Source organism: Colletes latitarsis, chromosome 3 (assembly GCF_051014445.1).
Source record: "Colletes latitarsis isolate SP2378_abdomen chromosome 3, iyColLati1, whole genome shotgun sequence".
Lineage (NCBI taxonomy): Eukaryota > Metazoa > Arthropoda > Insecta > Hymenoptera > Colletidae > Colletes > Colletes latitarsis.
This window is the reverse complement of record NC_135136.1, coordinates 38,855,689-38,869,094: the sequence shown is the minus strand read 5'-3', so window position 1 is coordinate 38,869,094 and position 13,406 is coordinate 38,855,689. Positions and strand designations below refer to the sequence as shown.

The 13,406-nt window shown below is 43.2% G+C and overlaps 1 protein-coding gene across 1 annotated transcript in view; it reads left to right on the top strand.

Moving 5' to 3' along the window:
* Positions 1-1,206: 1,206 nt before the first annotated feature.
* Positions 1,207-13,406, top strand: part of LOC143340460 (uncharacterized) — a 641,167-nt gene continuing 628,967 nt past the window's right edge. Inside the window, exon 1 of the mRNA XM_076762436.1 lies at positions 1,207-1,376. The gene's annotated coding sequence lies outside the window, so the exon portion shown is untranslated. The remainder of the gene's footprint in view (positions 1,377-13,406) is intronic.

Below are 13,406 nucleotides of genomic sequence, written 5' to 3'. Positions count from 1 at the left end.
GCTCGCGAGCCTGAGCGTTCGCGAAAAGTTGTCCTGACAATGATTATGATCGTTAATTGCGCCGGACGGGGTTTTATTAACGGGCGCGGGCGAACCTTAATAAACGCGATCCATTCGCGCGGCCTCTCGCGATGTCTTTTCTTCTTTTTCGCTCTGGCAGAAGAAGAAAATTACACGGGGAACGGCCGCACGATGAATTAAATCAGATTTTCAATCTTACGGCACACGCGTGTCCTGACCTCGACTCGCGGTCGCGAACGAGAAGACCGTGAACAAAAACGCGGTGCTCAACGAGGTCGAGCCACGCTGAATTACTGGCATTAACTGCGTTGTACCTATGGCGTATAATATAACACGCTCATTAAGAAAATACATACCGTTTAAGCGAAACATATTACAAATTGCTCGAAATCGAGCAATTATCTAGTGCTCTTAATGCCAGCTCGAGGCTGGACAACATAATTTCAAGTGAAAGAAAAATGAACGATTGCATGGTCGTCAATTTTTACTGAATTTATTTGTACATTGATTGTTTTGAGATAGTAATGTATTCTAGATAGTAATAAGGCTAACACAAGTTTAGATATTCAGAAAATTGGGGGAGATAAGGGTGAGAGGGTGAATAATATATGTGGCTTTCTTTATAAGAAAATTGAGGCTTTTGATATCGTTCGAGGCGTCCGGATGTGACGTTTCGCTTCTTCAGGATGTCCAATCGCCAGCTAGTATCTGTGTGTGTCGTGTGATTCGAGTCTATTTCGACTGAACAATTAAAACAGCTCCGATTGGTGGTCAGTGACCCATGACACGAGCTCGGTGATTGGTAACCAACGATCCATGACGTAGCCACAGGCAGCTTAAACAGACTTAAACCACACGACACGCGCCAATATCAGGTGTCATTTGACCTCTAAAGAAGCTATGATACTGATGGAATTCCGGAACATTTTCCTCAAAGAACACACACACATTTTAATTGTGCAAGTGCAATGATTTATTTAAAATACATTTACATTTTTGGTATAATCCATATTTACGACTTACATATTTACACACCCTTATGATCTTAAGATAGAATCACCTTGCATACGATGTTGTTCGCTAAAACTCTCAAGCAAACAATTCTCCCAACTATTTATGTTTAAAGTCGTCTATGCTCTGATACAGACTGACTACAATTCCAACGGGGTTTTCTGTTACAGATCCTTGGACCCTGAAAGAAGCATCGTCGAGTGTCTTGAACGAGTTGGGCACCGCTTCAAGGAGTATGTGTCGAGGGTGGTTATTTTAATTACTGTCCGGCGGCTTTAAATTAAAGAGCTGGGTTATTCCGGTGCCGACCAACCCCTCTACTCTTCCTTCTGCTTCGGTAACTGGTAAGCACACAGCCTCCCTCGGCGGGCTGGAACACCTATCTTTCTCCCTCGTGAGCCCTCTTCTGCTCCGTGCGTGGACCGACATTACGGCCGCCATTCTTTACACCCGGCCAAGTGGCGAGGTTATGTTTGACGCTAACCGGGTAACCGCGCTAAATTGTCTAAACTGCGTCAGATTAAGCGAGGCTGCCACCCGTTCAAACACTCCGCCCTCGGCCCACCTCGGTGTCCAGAAATTAACCGACCCTCGGCCCTTGGCCCCCGTCCGGACGGAAGTCACGAAGAATTCCAGGAATTGTTTCATTTAGCTGCGAACGACGCAGAGAGTCCTCCATAGAGCACGCTTTTCAAGGAAACTGCCCTGTAACCGTGTTTTACGCGTTACCATTCTTCCTGCCGATTGGAAACGTTCGACCGTTTAGGCAAACTGCTCGCGAGCCACATCTAGGAGGGGTAGTACATCTAAAAGTATACTTTCGAACCTTCTGACGCATACTGTGGACCCACTGGTAGGAGTTTGTCCAAACGAAAAGTCTCTATAAAGATTTAGCTATTTTTTAATCTTATTATCGTCCTTTGTTGTTTCCCCCCGATGGCTCGAGAATAGTCCACGCTAATTTTTTTAAGCTCCTTCGATTTTAAATTGCCGTTTCTCTGGAGTGCATACCGCGACCGATTGGGGAATAAATTTTTAGGGCCGTGACCTCGACAGGGTTAATAGATCGTTGGATATACAAAGGCGCGAGGACAGTTTTCTGTGGCAGTAAGCAAATCACCGTGGCCGTGCCGCCTTTACCGTTCCATGCCGTGCACGAAGTCAGACGACCACGGCGATATTCTAATGTATTGTAATAAGGCTCGAGGGGAAAGCTCCTCGCGCGAGAAGCCATTGGCCCATTTTCGCTTAAGACCGTCGTCGATTGGTCGTCCGCAGAAGAAACACTGCATTATGTATGTTCCCGTTATCTCCGGCCCAGAACGCTTCAACACGCAGATTACCAGCACCTTTCGTCCCTCTCTTGCGTTTCGCTTCTTTCTCCATCGTTGTTTCGCTCCCTGTCCTTGTCTCATCGACTTTCAATCAGGGCTGCCAAAGTTGGTACCGTCGTATCTGATACTTCTTACGCCTCTTGGCACTTTTGGCACCGCGACGTCGAGCGTAATAAAGCGACTCGCGTCGGGGGACTCCACAAACATTTTCTTATTTTATTGTTATTTATTTTTCTTCTCGGGAATTTTCCGTTGAAATCTCCGGTCCACGATACTCTTATAAAATGGTCCGTTTAATTAATATTTTTGTTATAATTAATGTATGAGTGTGGAAAAGCTTGGGTTGCCTCGGTCGAGGAGAAAGCAACATTCGCTTACATAGCAATTAATAACGATTTCAAGGATGCCGTGTTTGCTCTCATTTTCATTAGAAAAATTTAAAAAATCAGTAGGTAAAACTCTCATGAATAAATAATATTAATTAACGGTTATTCTAGAGTTCTCTAAAAACAGAAAAAGAAGCGTTAACATATATTATTTACAAACTTCTTTAGTAATCAATAGACTCCCTAAAACTGTCGAATATATAAAAATACATTTAGTAGAATTATTATAAATTAAGTGATCAAAATAATTCACTACTTATTGTAAAATAGACTACCAACGCGTATTAAAAGTACATAAAGTTTACACGCGTGCAGTTCCGAAGTCATTCAAGTTTTCTGCATAATTGAGCCACTATTAGAAGCGGTGAAGCTTCCCCTTTAAAATGGTTTTTGAATTTTGTCGATCCGAGTTTCCGTTCTGGAAATATCGTAATTTATGTAAAAGGTAATTTTTAATTCGACTACGATCTCGCTCGGCGCCTATTAACGCGTAATAAAAATCATAAATATTTAGACGCGTGCAGTTCCGAAACTACTAGTGTTATATTAATTATTAAGCCACTGTGGGCAGCGGCAAAGTCTTCCCTTTAAAGTGGTTTTTGAATTTTGTCGATCCGACTTTCCGTTTTCGAGATATCGTAATTTATGTAAAAGATAATTTTTTTAATTCGGCTACGATCTCGCTGGACGCCTTAGAAAAGGCCTATTAACGCGTATTAAAAATCATAAAACTTTAGACGCGTGCAGTTCCGAAACTACTAGCGTTATATTAATTATTAAGCCACTGTGGGCAGCGGCAAAGCCTCCCCTTTAAAGTGGTTTTTGAATTTTGTCGATCCGACTTTCCGTTTTCGAGATATCGTAATTTATGTAAAAGATAATTTTTTTAATTCGGCTACGATCTCGCTGGGCGCCTTAGAAAAGGCCTATTAACGCGTAATAAAAATCATAAAACTTTAGACGCTTGCAGTTCCGAAACTACTAGTGTTATATTAATTATTAAGCCACTGTGGGCAGCGGCAAAGCCTCCCCTTTAAAGTGGTTTTTGGTTTTTGTCGATCCGACTTTCCGTTTTCGAGATATCGCAATTTATGTAAAGGGGTAATTTTTTTAATTCGACTATCTGTGTCTCCGTCTGACGCGTCGCGTCGTGCCTCCTTGTCGCACGTGCGTGGTGTTGACCTATCCCACGTACGTGACTGTCGTGACCTAGTTGCGGCGTAGTATTTCCAAGAATTTACTACGCACTGTTTACTATTGACGCGCGCGCGTGTTCATTGATCTCAATGAAACGTAACAAACTTCGAAGCCTCGTATCTCCGAAACTAGCCACCGCATCGACTTGAAACTAAAATCGCTATATCTTCGGAACTAATTGAGCTATCGGCTTGCACGAGCGCTCATTTTAAAGGGCATTTCATCCTCTACACGATGACTATACTAGCTACTATAATTTATGCTTCCTTCAATGTTTATTTTGAGATTTATTTATTGAATTTTATTGGATTTCAAAAGTAACTTTACTCCGATATTCAAATTCTAATTTTTATTTAACATTTCATGCAGAAAACGTTGTTCACGTTTTACATATTACGTAAAATTTGTACTTTACGAAATATTATTAAACTGACCAGGAAATCATAATATGACGACCTAGTATTATTCATTGATTACTAAAATCTGAATGTACTCGACTACATTGATCTTCTTAAAATATCACCGTCATTTCTATTATTAAACAGTAAATGAATAAATGAAATATAATGGGAAATACAAGTTACTAACTATAGTATGATGGATCTTCGAATAAATTGCTTCCCGTTGGTATCATTAGTCATCTATAATTCGTACAAAGTTTCCCCGTTTCTATTTTCTCGTCATTGTTGTCGCCCGTTTTAAGGGGAAACTTACCGAGCTGGGGAGTGGTTCCACGCTAATTTTAACCCATTCCCGTAGCAACCGGAAGCGCGTTACTCCCGCGACGCCCAGTACCCGCGTTTCCTTTTCTCTCGGAATCGAATGGAGCCTCCAGAGATTCCCGATACGGTTGGTAAACACGTTCGGGATTAGTATCGCCGATTCCATTGTCCGATTGCGTTCCTTGGCTCGGATGAACCGGGATTTACGATTCGGGCTTCGAGCTGGGACGGGATAAGTGTTCTTTATTCTATCAAAGAACTTCTGGCGAGGCACTCTCCACGGTCACTAGATGTTTTCTCTGGGACGATGGCGTCGGGGTGCAGCGAGGTTTCCCTGTAACACCAGTCCTGTTAGTTAATTGTTCATTACGAAACGTTAGTCGATTTTTCAAGAAAAACAAAGTTTCTGCTACGCATGTTTGAAAACCATGTTGAACTCCTCCATAAGTATTTCACTGTCAAAGTTCTGGGTCTCTGAGAGCATTGCAAAAATAATATTGACTCTATTCGGAAAGGAACACCCAAGAGAAAGAATTAAATACACTTGGAGTCAAGAAGAGTTATTTCAGTACCTTTCTTTCGCGATTCGGAAAAACACGGAAGATAGCTGTTTTGAATCCTCGTCCTCCAAGCAATGATTTCCTCATAATTTCACTTAAAATGTGTCTCAAAGCTATGGTAATATTTTATTTAGTAAACTCGAAGGACGTAATAGAATCGGTCGAGCCAGTTCGGGGAGCGATCAAAAATTTCGAGAGTGTAAAAATGATTATAACTCTGGCGGAGGGTCAAATGGAGCACGTGTTTGCACGAAGTTCGTCCATTGTTTTCGTGGCCCCAATCCACAGCCAAAGTGGGTTTCACGCGTAACGGTACAGCCTGTATATCGCTCGCTTTTGTCGACGAAGGGTTACTTTAACGTGGTCGAAGTCCGTCCGAGAGAGATTTCACGAGAGGGGCGGCTGGCTCGCTGGCAGCCACCCCCGTGAAGGAGGGGTGGGCACTCGATGTTTAATACATAGGATAGCGGCGATATTGCAACACATAGAGGGTCTCGCAGCGGCTCCGTGTCTCGGTGACAGGGTGCGAAGTCGTAGCGGCCTCCTAGCGGGACGCGGCACTCAACCAGGGAAGTGTTGTCGGGCTTTTCAGGAGCTTTCAAGTGCTTTCGCAGTTGCCTCGAGTGCCGTAAGAGGCTTTCAGAAACGGAGGCAGAAACGGGCTTTTTAATAGGGCCGAGAAGGGGCCCTCACCTCCACCTCCACCTCCTCCTCCTCCTCCTTCTCCTCGTTCCTTCCGTTTTTCTCTCTCATTTTTCCCTTCTATCTTGTCCTCCAGCTTCTACGGCTGTTCCTCCGCCACCCCTTCGCTTCTCTGACTCCTGCTACACCTCGAGCACGCGGTCGAACGATTTCGAGGTTATCGCTTGATACGAAACAGAGCGTGATCTCGAATCCCACGGGAACGCCGATGAACCCGATAGGCGTTTCGTTCCCGTTGCTCGAAATTTTCTCGCGACGTTGTCCATTTTCTTTCCCTCCAAAGGGACGCGCAAGACCATCCGTCGAAAGTCTACGCGTTTAGCAATAAAATAATCTTAATTTATATTTGTAAACTGCTAGCTTTTGCCAGTAGCTTGAGTGAATTTTATTTATAAGCCCTGGTCACCAGTGACTGCCACGACAGTCGAGAGGAAAGACTGACAAAAATAATCGACTAATTTTAGCGTAAACCGTAGGTGATCGACGAGTGCAATTGGCAAATTTGTTGTTCTCTTCGCGGATAAATACGTGGCTGTATCTTGCATCATTCGTTGTCTGACCTATTTTTGTCTCGAGTATATATCTAGCGAATTCTTTGATTACGAGATTTACAAGATTCCTTAAAATACGTTGTTTATTAGACACCCATTGGCAACATTGTAACACCTTGCTATTTTATGAAACAAGATTCGCAGTAAATCCGCGAAGCATTGGGTATTCTAAAACAGACTAGGAGATTTACGACGAGACATTTTCTGGCTTGCATTCAAACGCAAAGTAGGAATTTTAATGAGCTCTTGTAATGGAACACAAAAATATACTTGGTAGCACGATGAGGAGTTAGAGTATTATAAAATATTACGAAACGCATAAGAGGAGTTTCTCTTTGTTCTTAGACAATATGACGCGTATAAAAAGACCCAATCTTGCGACGCTAAGCAAGCAAATCATTCGACTTCTTCGAGCTCTTTTCGAGCCGCGTATCTGATCGAGGACCCGATTGCTCCTTCCTGTTAGCGAACATTTACATAATGGCCCTTCGGAAATGGCACCAGCCGCTCGAAATCAGAAATCAAAAGTGTACAGTCACTTTTACGACTCGCTGCACGTATTTTATAGCGACTCACGGAACCTCATAAACCTCCGGATGACCTTTCCAAACCGCGATTTATCAACGCGCGAAAAACAAAATTATAGTTCAGATACAATTTTCCGACTCCGTATCTTCTCAACGAAACCATCGTTCATTTTTTCGCGGGTGCAGAATTCGCGAACCCCTCTTCAAACAGAATTCGTGCGCGAGAACAGGGAATATTTCTTAATTACATTACGTGGTGGAACAGCGTTTCGCGTTTATTATTTAAAAGTACCTCCCTAGGCACCCTCCAGCCCAGAATAAAATTATTGGACTCTCGATGCAATTATTCTATCGAATATTATTAACAATTATTTCACGAGTCGATTGCCAGAACTGGGATAATACTTTTATTTTTGCTAGGTCTTTTTATACTCGAGCATAGTTTCAATTATAAAAATAATTGTCACGTTTGCTTTTTAGCTAAAAACAATTACTACCCTCTTGAAAAAAAGTTCGTGATCTTGGAACGCCTTCACCTGGAATCTTCTCTCTAAAATTAATAAATTCAGGCTGCAACAATCTTTTTCACGGTTAAAAGCAAACGAATGTCCCAGGTTAGCTGTCTCAGACGACCCGCCCCGCCTGTTTCAAAGGTAATTGCGCAATATATAGCAGACGGCGCATAAAATGTGCACTACCGACTTATAATTGTACGGAATATGGAAATGTATAAAGTGTCGTATCGCTTTTTCGCGGCTCGTAGTAAATTCGCGCGAAACTTGGGACCGAGCGGCGAGAAAACGTTCGCCATTCTTCGTCGGGGCGCGCGTTACGATAAAACGGCGGCCGGAAGTGTAACGCATTGTTTGACACGGCAGCCAGCCGGAGAATACAGAAGCTTCGTTCTTTCTTTAATTAATTACGATCTCGACGCCGGCGCCAGTGCATTGCGAAAAATTATAATTAATCGCAATTTTCATTAACGCGCCGACGCGGAATTCACCGGCGGAACAAGAGAGGAGACGAGCAAATATCAAGAATGGCCGCCTGCTTGCTTGCCTGCTTGCTCGCGAAACGGTTTCGACGAAGAAAAGGCATTCCTTCGCGGAAAAAAAACATTCTCGTTGCGCGAAAGACGTGATTAAAAATGCTGTGTAACGGCGAACGAGAGATTTTTTTACGCGGTTCCCGTCGAGGCCAGGGCCCCTCTCGTCAAGCGTATTCGACGGATAAAAGCTCCGCGGGCACTTCGTCGTGTTTGCCGCGCTCCATTCCGCTGGTTTATGTAACTGCGTCACGTGGAGTGAATTTAACGTTATGGTTCAATATTCTTGCGGAAATTTCTCAGAAAGTAAAACGCTCGTGAACGAACCCTTTCCCCTCCGTATGTCTTCTTTATATTCGGCGGCGGGAAACAGGCGAAACGAGGCGCGCCGTACAGTCGATGGGACTTTGCAAGTTTTTTTTAAAGAAATTAGTTTAATATCGGCGTTGTATTTCGCGCGAATTCCCGGCGAGCCGGGCACTTTTAATATTCTATGCGGAAAAGAGTATACTTGGGAGTCTCTGTGGAACAATATCGTAGCGAATTTTATAAACTGCCGTTGGTCGTTCGCTGTCACTCGTTTACAATCAAATTTATTCAGATTTCTGTATTAGAAGACTCCTACTTACGTCACTGTCGGCCATTTTGTCCAGGTTGCTGGTAACTCTGTGCTCAAGCTTGCTATAAAAGTATTTTCTAGTTTAATAGCCTGAAATCAACCATTATAAAGCTCCATATTTGTTGTCGATGTGGTTTAGATTGAGAAATATTGGTAAAAGCATACTTAAATGCAATGTTCGCGATACTAAACAGTACTCAGAATATTTTTTATGATTTTGTATACATTTATGGCGTGAAATCCATTTCAACGAAAGAACAATCGTTATGAAATAGTCCCAGGAAACAAATTCGAAACGTTTCTAAAAATCTGCGCACACCTAATTGGGACCAGGTGTATCATTTCTGTTTGGTTGGAAACGTGATAAAGTTGAATGAAATAACGAGGCTTATTTCCCCGCGACTTTGTCACTTTTTTCAAAAAGTGTAACCACCGCACGATGCACCGCCCAGGGTACTGTTACACGTTTTTTACTAATTGGAATTATTTTTCTTTGATCAAGCACAATAATTCTACCAAATGTATTATGTATACAAATTAATTCGGTGCCTCTGCGTTGACAAATTTAAAAAATATTTTATTATAAAATGGAGTCTCAGGCCTTTAAACCACTGGTTCCTTGATCTAACCCTCATTGCTTCCCGATTGCCAATTTGCTAGCAATATTTCTTGGTCTATATTATTTGCACAACACTCAGAGTTGGATAGACAAAAATCCTTAAAAAATCAGCGTGCAGCAGGACCAAATTGATACACAAAAAAGAAAAAATACAAAAAAAAAATTGTATCCATTCTCGACGAGGAGGTTTCAACCGGGACGAGGAAGCGACTGCGCGGTGGAAACTTTCCTTTCCGTCCAAATCTGGTCGCGTCCAGCCACCATCGGAAGCTCGTTTTGATGGTACACGTTGTCGCATCGCGAGGCTTCAAACCCTCCGCCACCCCCTCGCAGGGCTCTCGCTGGGATAAAGTTAGGGCTCAAGCCAGTGAAATGCGAGTTTAAAATGTTACCGGCGGACGTGCACGCCGAATCCCTGGTCCTAATACTCTGCTTGGCCAGGCAACTTTATTCGAATTTCGCGGAAAATTAAAAGAGAGTTTCCGCCGTGCACGCCTGCCGACCAAAACGTGCGCGAAATGCCGAAAATCGGGAAAAGTCGCTCCTTTGTCGCGACGGCCGTCGAGAGTCTCGGAGTTTCCGCTTCTGGGATTTTCGATTTTCGGCCTGACTTCGTAGCCGCGGTCCCGCCCACCCATGGTTTTTACGGTTTTAATGCGAGAACGCAGAGGGAGGAACGATATCCTGGAACAATAACCAGTGCTCGTTGCTAGCTGCTTCGTAGACTTAGTCCCTTCCACGGAATCCTCGCATGTACGTTCTACTCGAGTTTAACGTCAGAGAACAGATTTTCTATGGTTTCGAACGCTCAACGAGTGCTCGTTAACGGATAGTTTGACGGAGCGATTTTCTTCAGTCTTCGACGTGACATTTACTCTTCCATCCTCGATTTTAATCGCGCTTTCTACTAAAAATCGAAACCTCAATGTGCGTAACGTAGTACCTCGATGGCAAACCAATTGTCAAAAAATTCTATTTCAAATTAATACGAAGAAAAGTTCCACTAAATTGGAGTCCGTTTAATTTACTCTGGTTTACAGTAGAGAGGACCGAAATTGTTGAGACTTGTACGCGACAGCGAGAGAAATCCTATATTGATAATGAATCCAATTTTACTGTATTCGATAAATAGAACGACGTTCTACTAGAGTCACCACTGCAGTTTTCATGTAATCGTATAATGTTCGCGATGTGATTCGAAGTTTTCCCAACATCTGCGATAGCTTATTACAACTTGAATAGGCGAGGTCTCGTTTGGAAGATACTAAAGACATTAATGCAGATAGAAAATTATGCTTTTCGTTTCGAACTCCGCGCGGATGATGTATATTATAATTCAGGTGTTGAAACTGTGCTTCGTATTATTTAGAAGAATAATATTTTCGCTCCCCTATAATCATACTCGAAATATTATTACGATGTAGCGGAGAATTACCTTTGAATTTCTCGTTTATTACTTTGATCATATAAATATTCCTAGAATATTACAATTATAATTTTTATATGGTACGTATAGTCTCGGTTTAAGGGGATTTAATTAACCTCGACCATCGATCGTTTTAGTTCTTATTAAATACATTTTTTTCACATTATACATAATTCGTATAACTCTCAGCAATGTACATTTTTCGAAAGCAATAGGGCTGCAAATTGTCAATCGTCGGGGTCGGTGACCGTAAGATTCCTGTAATAAATTTTTTATTCATAATTCCGTTCTAATTCCGCGTTTCACGAGTCGCGAGAAGCGAAGTCGAGCGGCGTTCTGTCCGGTGGGAGTTTTTTGCGATAGACCAGGATAGCCGTGCCAAATTTTTATAGGCCGTTTACGATGCTGCAAAGCGATTTGTAACACGAGAAGCGCTAGCGTTAGCACGATACCCGTCGGGCAAAAGAAATGGACGCTCGTATTTACCGAATTGTTTTCGACTCCATTAACTGCCGCCACTCTTTCGAACGTAAGAATGGGAACGAACCGATTAGTTCTGTTGAATGCACCTGCCTTCGAGCTTCCCTCCGTACACGCAATGCTAATTATATTTTCGCCGTGGCGTAATGTAATTCGTAAAAACGTTCGTTGAAATTCGACTCGATTGGAAATTAAATTCCCAATAAATTTTCAGATCGAAGTTAATAATTTCCATTGTTTCCGAAGAAAATTCGTTCACGAATGTTAAGAACGATCCGTGTGATTTCACTTTGGGCGACGAATAATTTTCATTGTTTTTCTACGTACGATCGATCGTTGAAGTAGCACCCACGCGTTTAGGTACGCTCTGTATCGCAGGTGCAACTTGTTAATGGCTCCAGCCGGTCTATCGTAGCGCGATAACGCGTGGACGCGGACGGTGTTCGTCGAGAAAAGATCGCTCTTCGAATTCTCATTGACGAGCGCGTAAGGAGGTTCGTCCGGCAATGAATCGGCGGTATCTGACCGCCACTCGCCAGATGCTATAATAAACGGACGTGTGAACGGTGCCTTAAAACGTCGGGTTATCTGGCACGCTGGAAACCGAAAAGCTTTCGAGTGTCCGCGGAGATAGTCGGTTAAGTGGCACGGCAGGAGAATGGTTGTACCGCTAATTGCCTTAATTCGATAAACTACTAACCCGTTCCCGTGGGCCCCCTTCATCTTTCAATCTTTCCTCGACCTCTTCTTCCTGGCGTCTCCTTCCCCTCTTCCCGCCAATTCACGCTTTCCCTCTATCTCTCTCTTTATTATACACGGCAAAGGTCAGCTAGTTATTCAACGTCCCCCCTTTGTATCTAGTATTCTTCGCGTCCACTTTCTCGTTATATTTCTTCCTCCGCGTGACTAATCGCCCTCGTACCCCAAGGGGGCAAATACCCCTGGGAGGGTCGATCCTAGGTCAATATTAGACCAACGCTTGTAATTCCGTTCCAACGATTACATTTATTAATTTAAGACTTCGTTTATGAATATTTCTTTCGAGAATAGCTCGATGACTCGATTGCCAGACAATGTTTACAAACGACCGAGACTTGTATCTTCCACAAAAATGTTACAGTCGAGTAAAGAATACCAAAATAAATTGAGACAAAGATCCCAATATAATTGAGAATATTTCAAATTAAAAATAGGAAAGTTTGCCCTATGTAAAATAGTGATTTGTACAACGTCATTACTATCCGTAATGAATGTACGTATCGTCATTCGCGAAAAGCATACAAGGATCCAATTAACCCTCATCAAGATTTTCCCCGATCGATCGAAACGCGAAACGCATAACGAATGGCTCAATTATAAATTCAATCCCGATCGAGGGTTCGAAGCGTCGGTGGAACGCGACCCCTGGTTGGCGTGTAGCGTAAAGGCGTCGCGGCGCGACGGCGGTCACGATCGTCTCCGATTAATCTCCCGTTAAAGGCTAGAAGTAAGATTACACACTTCTCCCGGGAAACAGAAAATTTCAGCGTCGTTTAATCACTCCCGGAAGCGTGCAAAAATCGAGTCGGGGCGCTCGTTTCTCTCGCTGGCCGCCGGGACGGCGCAGGGCGTCCTCCGACAGGGTTAGAAGAGGGAGGGGGGCAGCAGGATATAAACACGTACACGAACGCCAATTTAATTCTGCCTCGTCGGTCCCCCCTCGGTTCCCTATCCAATTACACATAAAGCACTAATCACGCAATTAATCTCAATCTATTTAATAACACCTTCATTACCAGCCACTATAGGTACCGACCCAACCGGAGGATCTTCCTTGGCTCTTTTTTCTCTCCTCTACCGGCTCGTGCTTTCTTCGTTTCTTAATTCCTTTCGCTCTTTCCGCTCCGTCCAGACGCGTTCCGCCGCGTAATTTGTTTGTCCGTCGTTGTTTCTCCCGCCCCGATTCGCGTTCACATATTCTCGAGACTCTCCCTCTCGTCTCTGCCGTCTTTACGTCGCGTCCACACTGTCCGCGAGCAACGAATCGCTCGACGAACCAGAGTAAAAAACGTTATCTAACCAAATCTTTCCTTAGGTACAATTCTTATTCAAGAATTTGTACTCTTCGATTTTTGTGCAAATTAATTTCCTAATCTTCGCGTGGTAGGAAGTTTTCGAATCTTCTCAGGAAAATTTTACATTTAAGGAGTTCAATCGTTGTATTGTG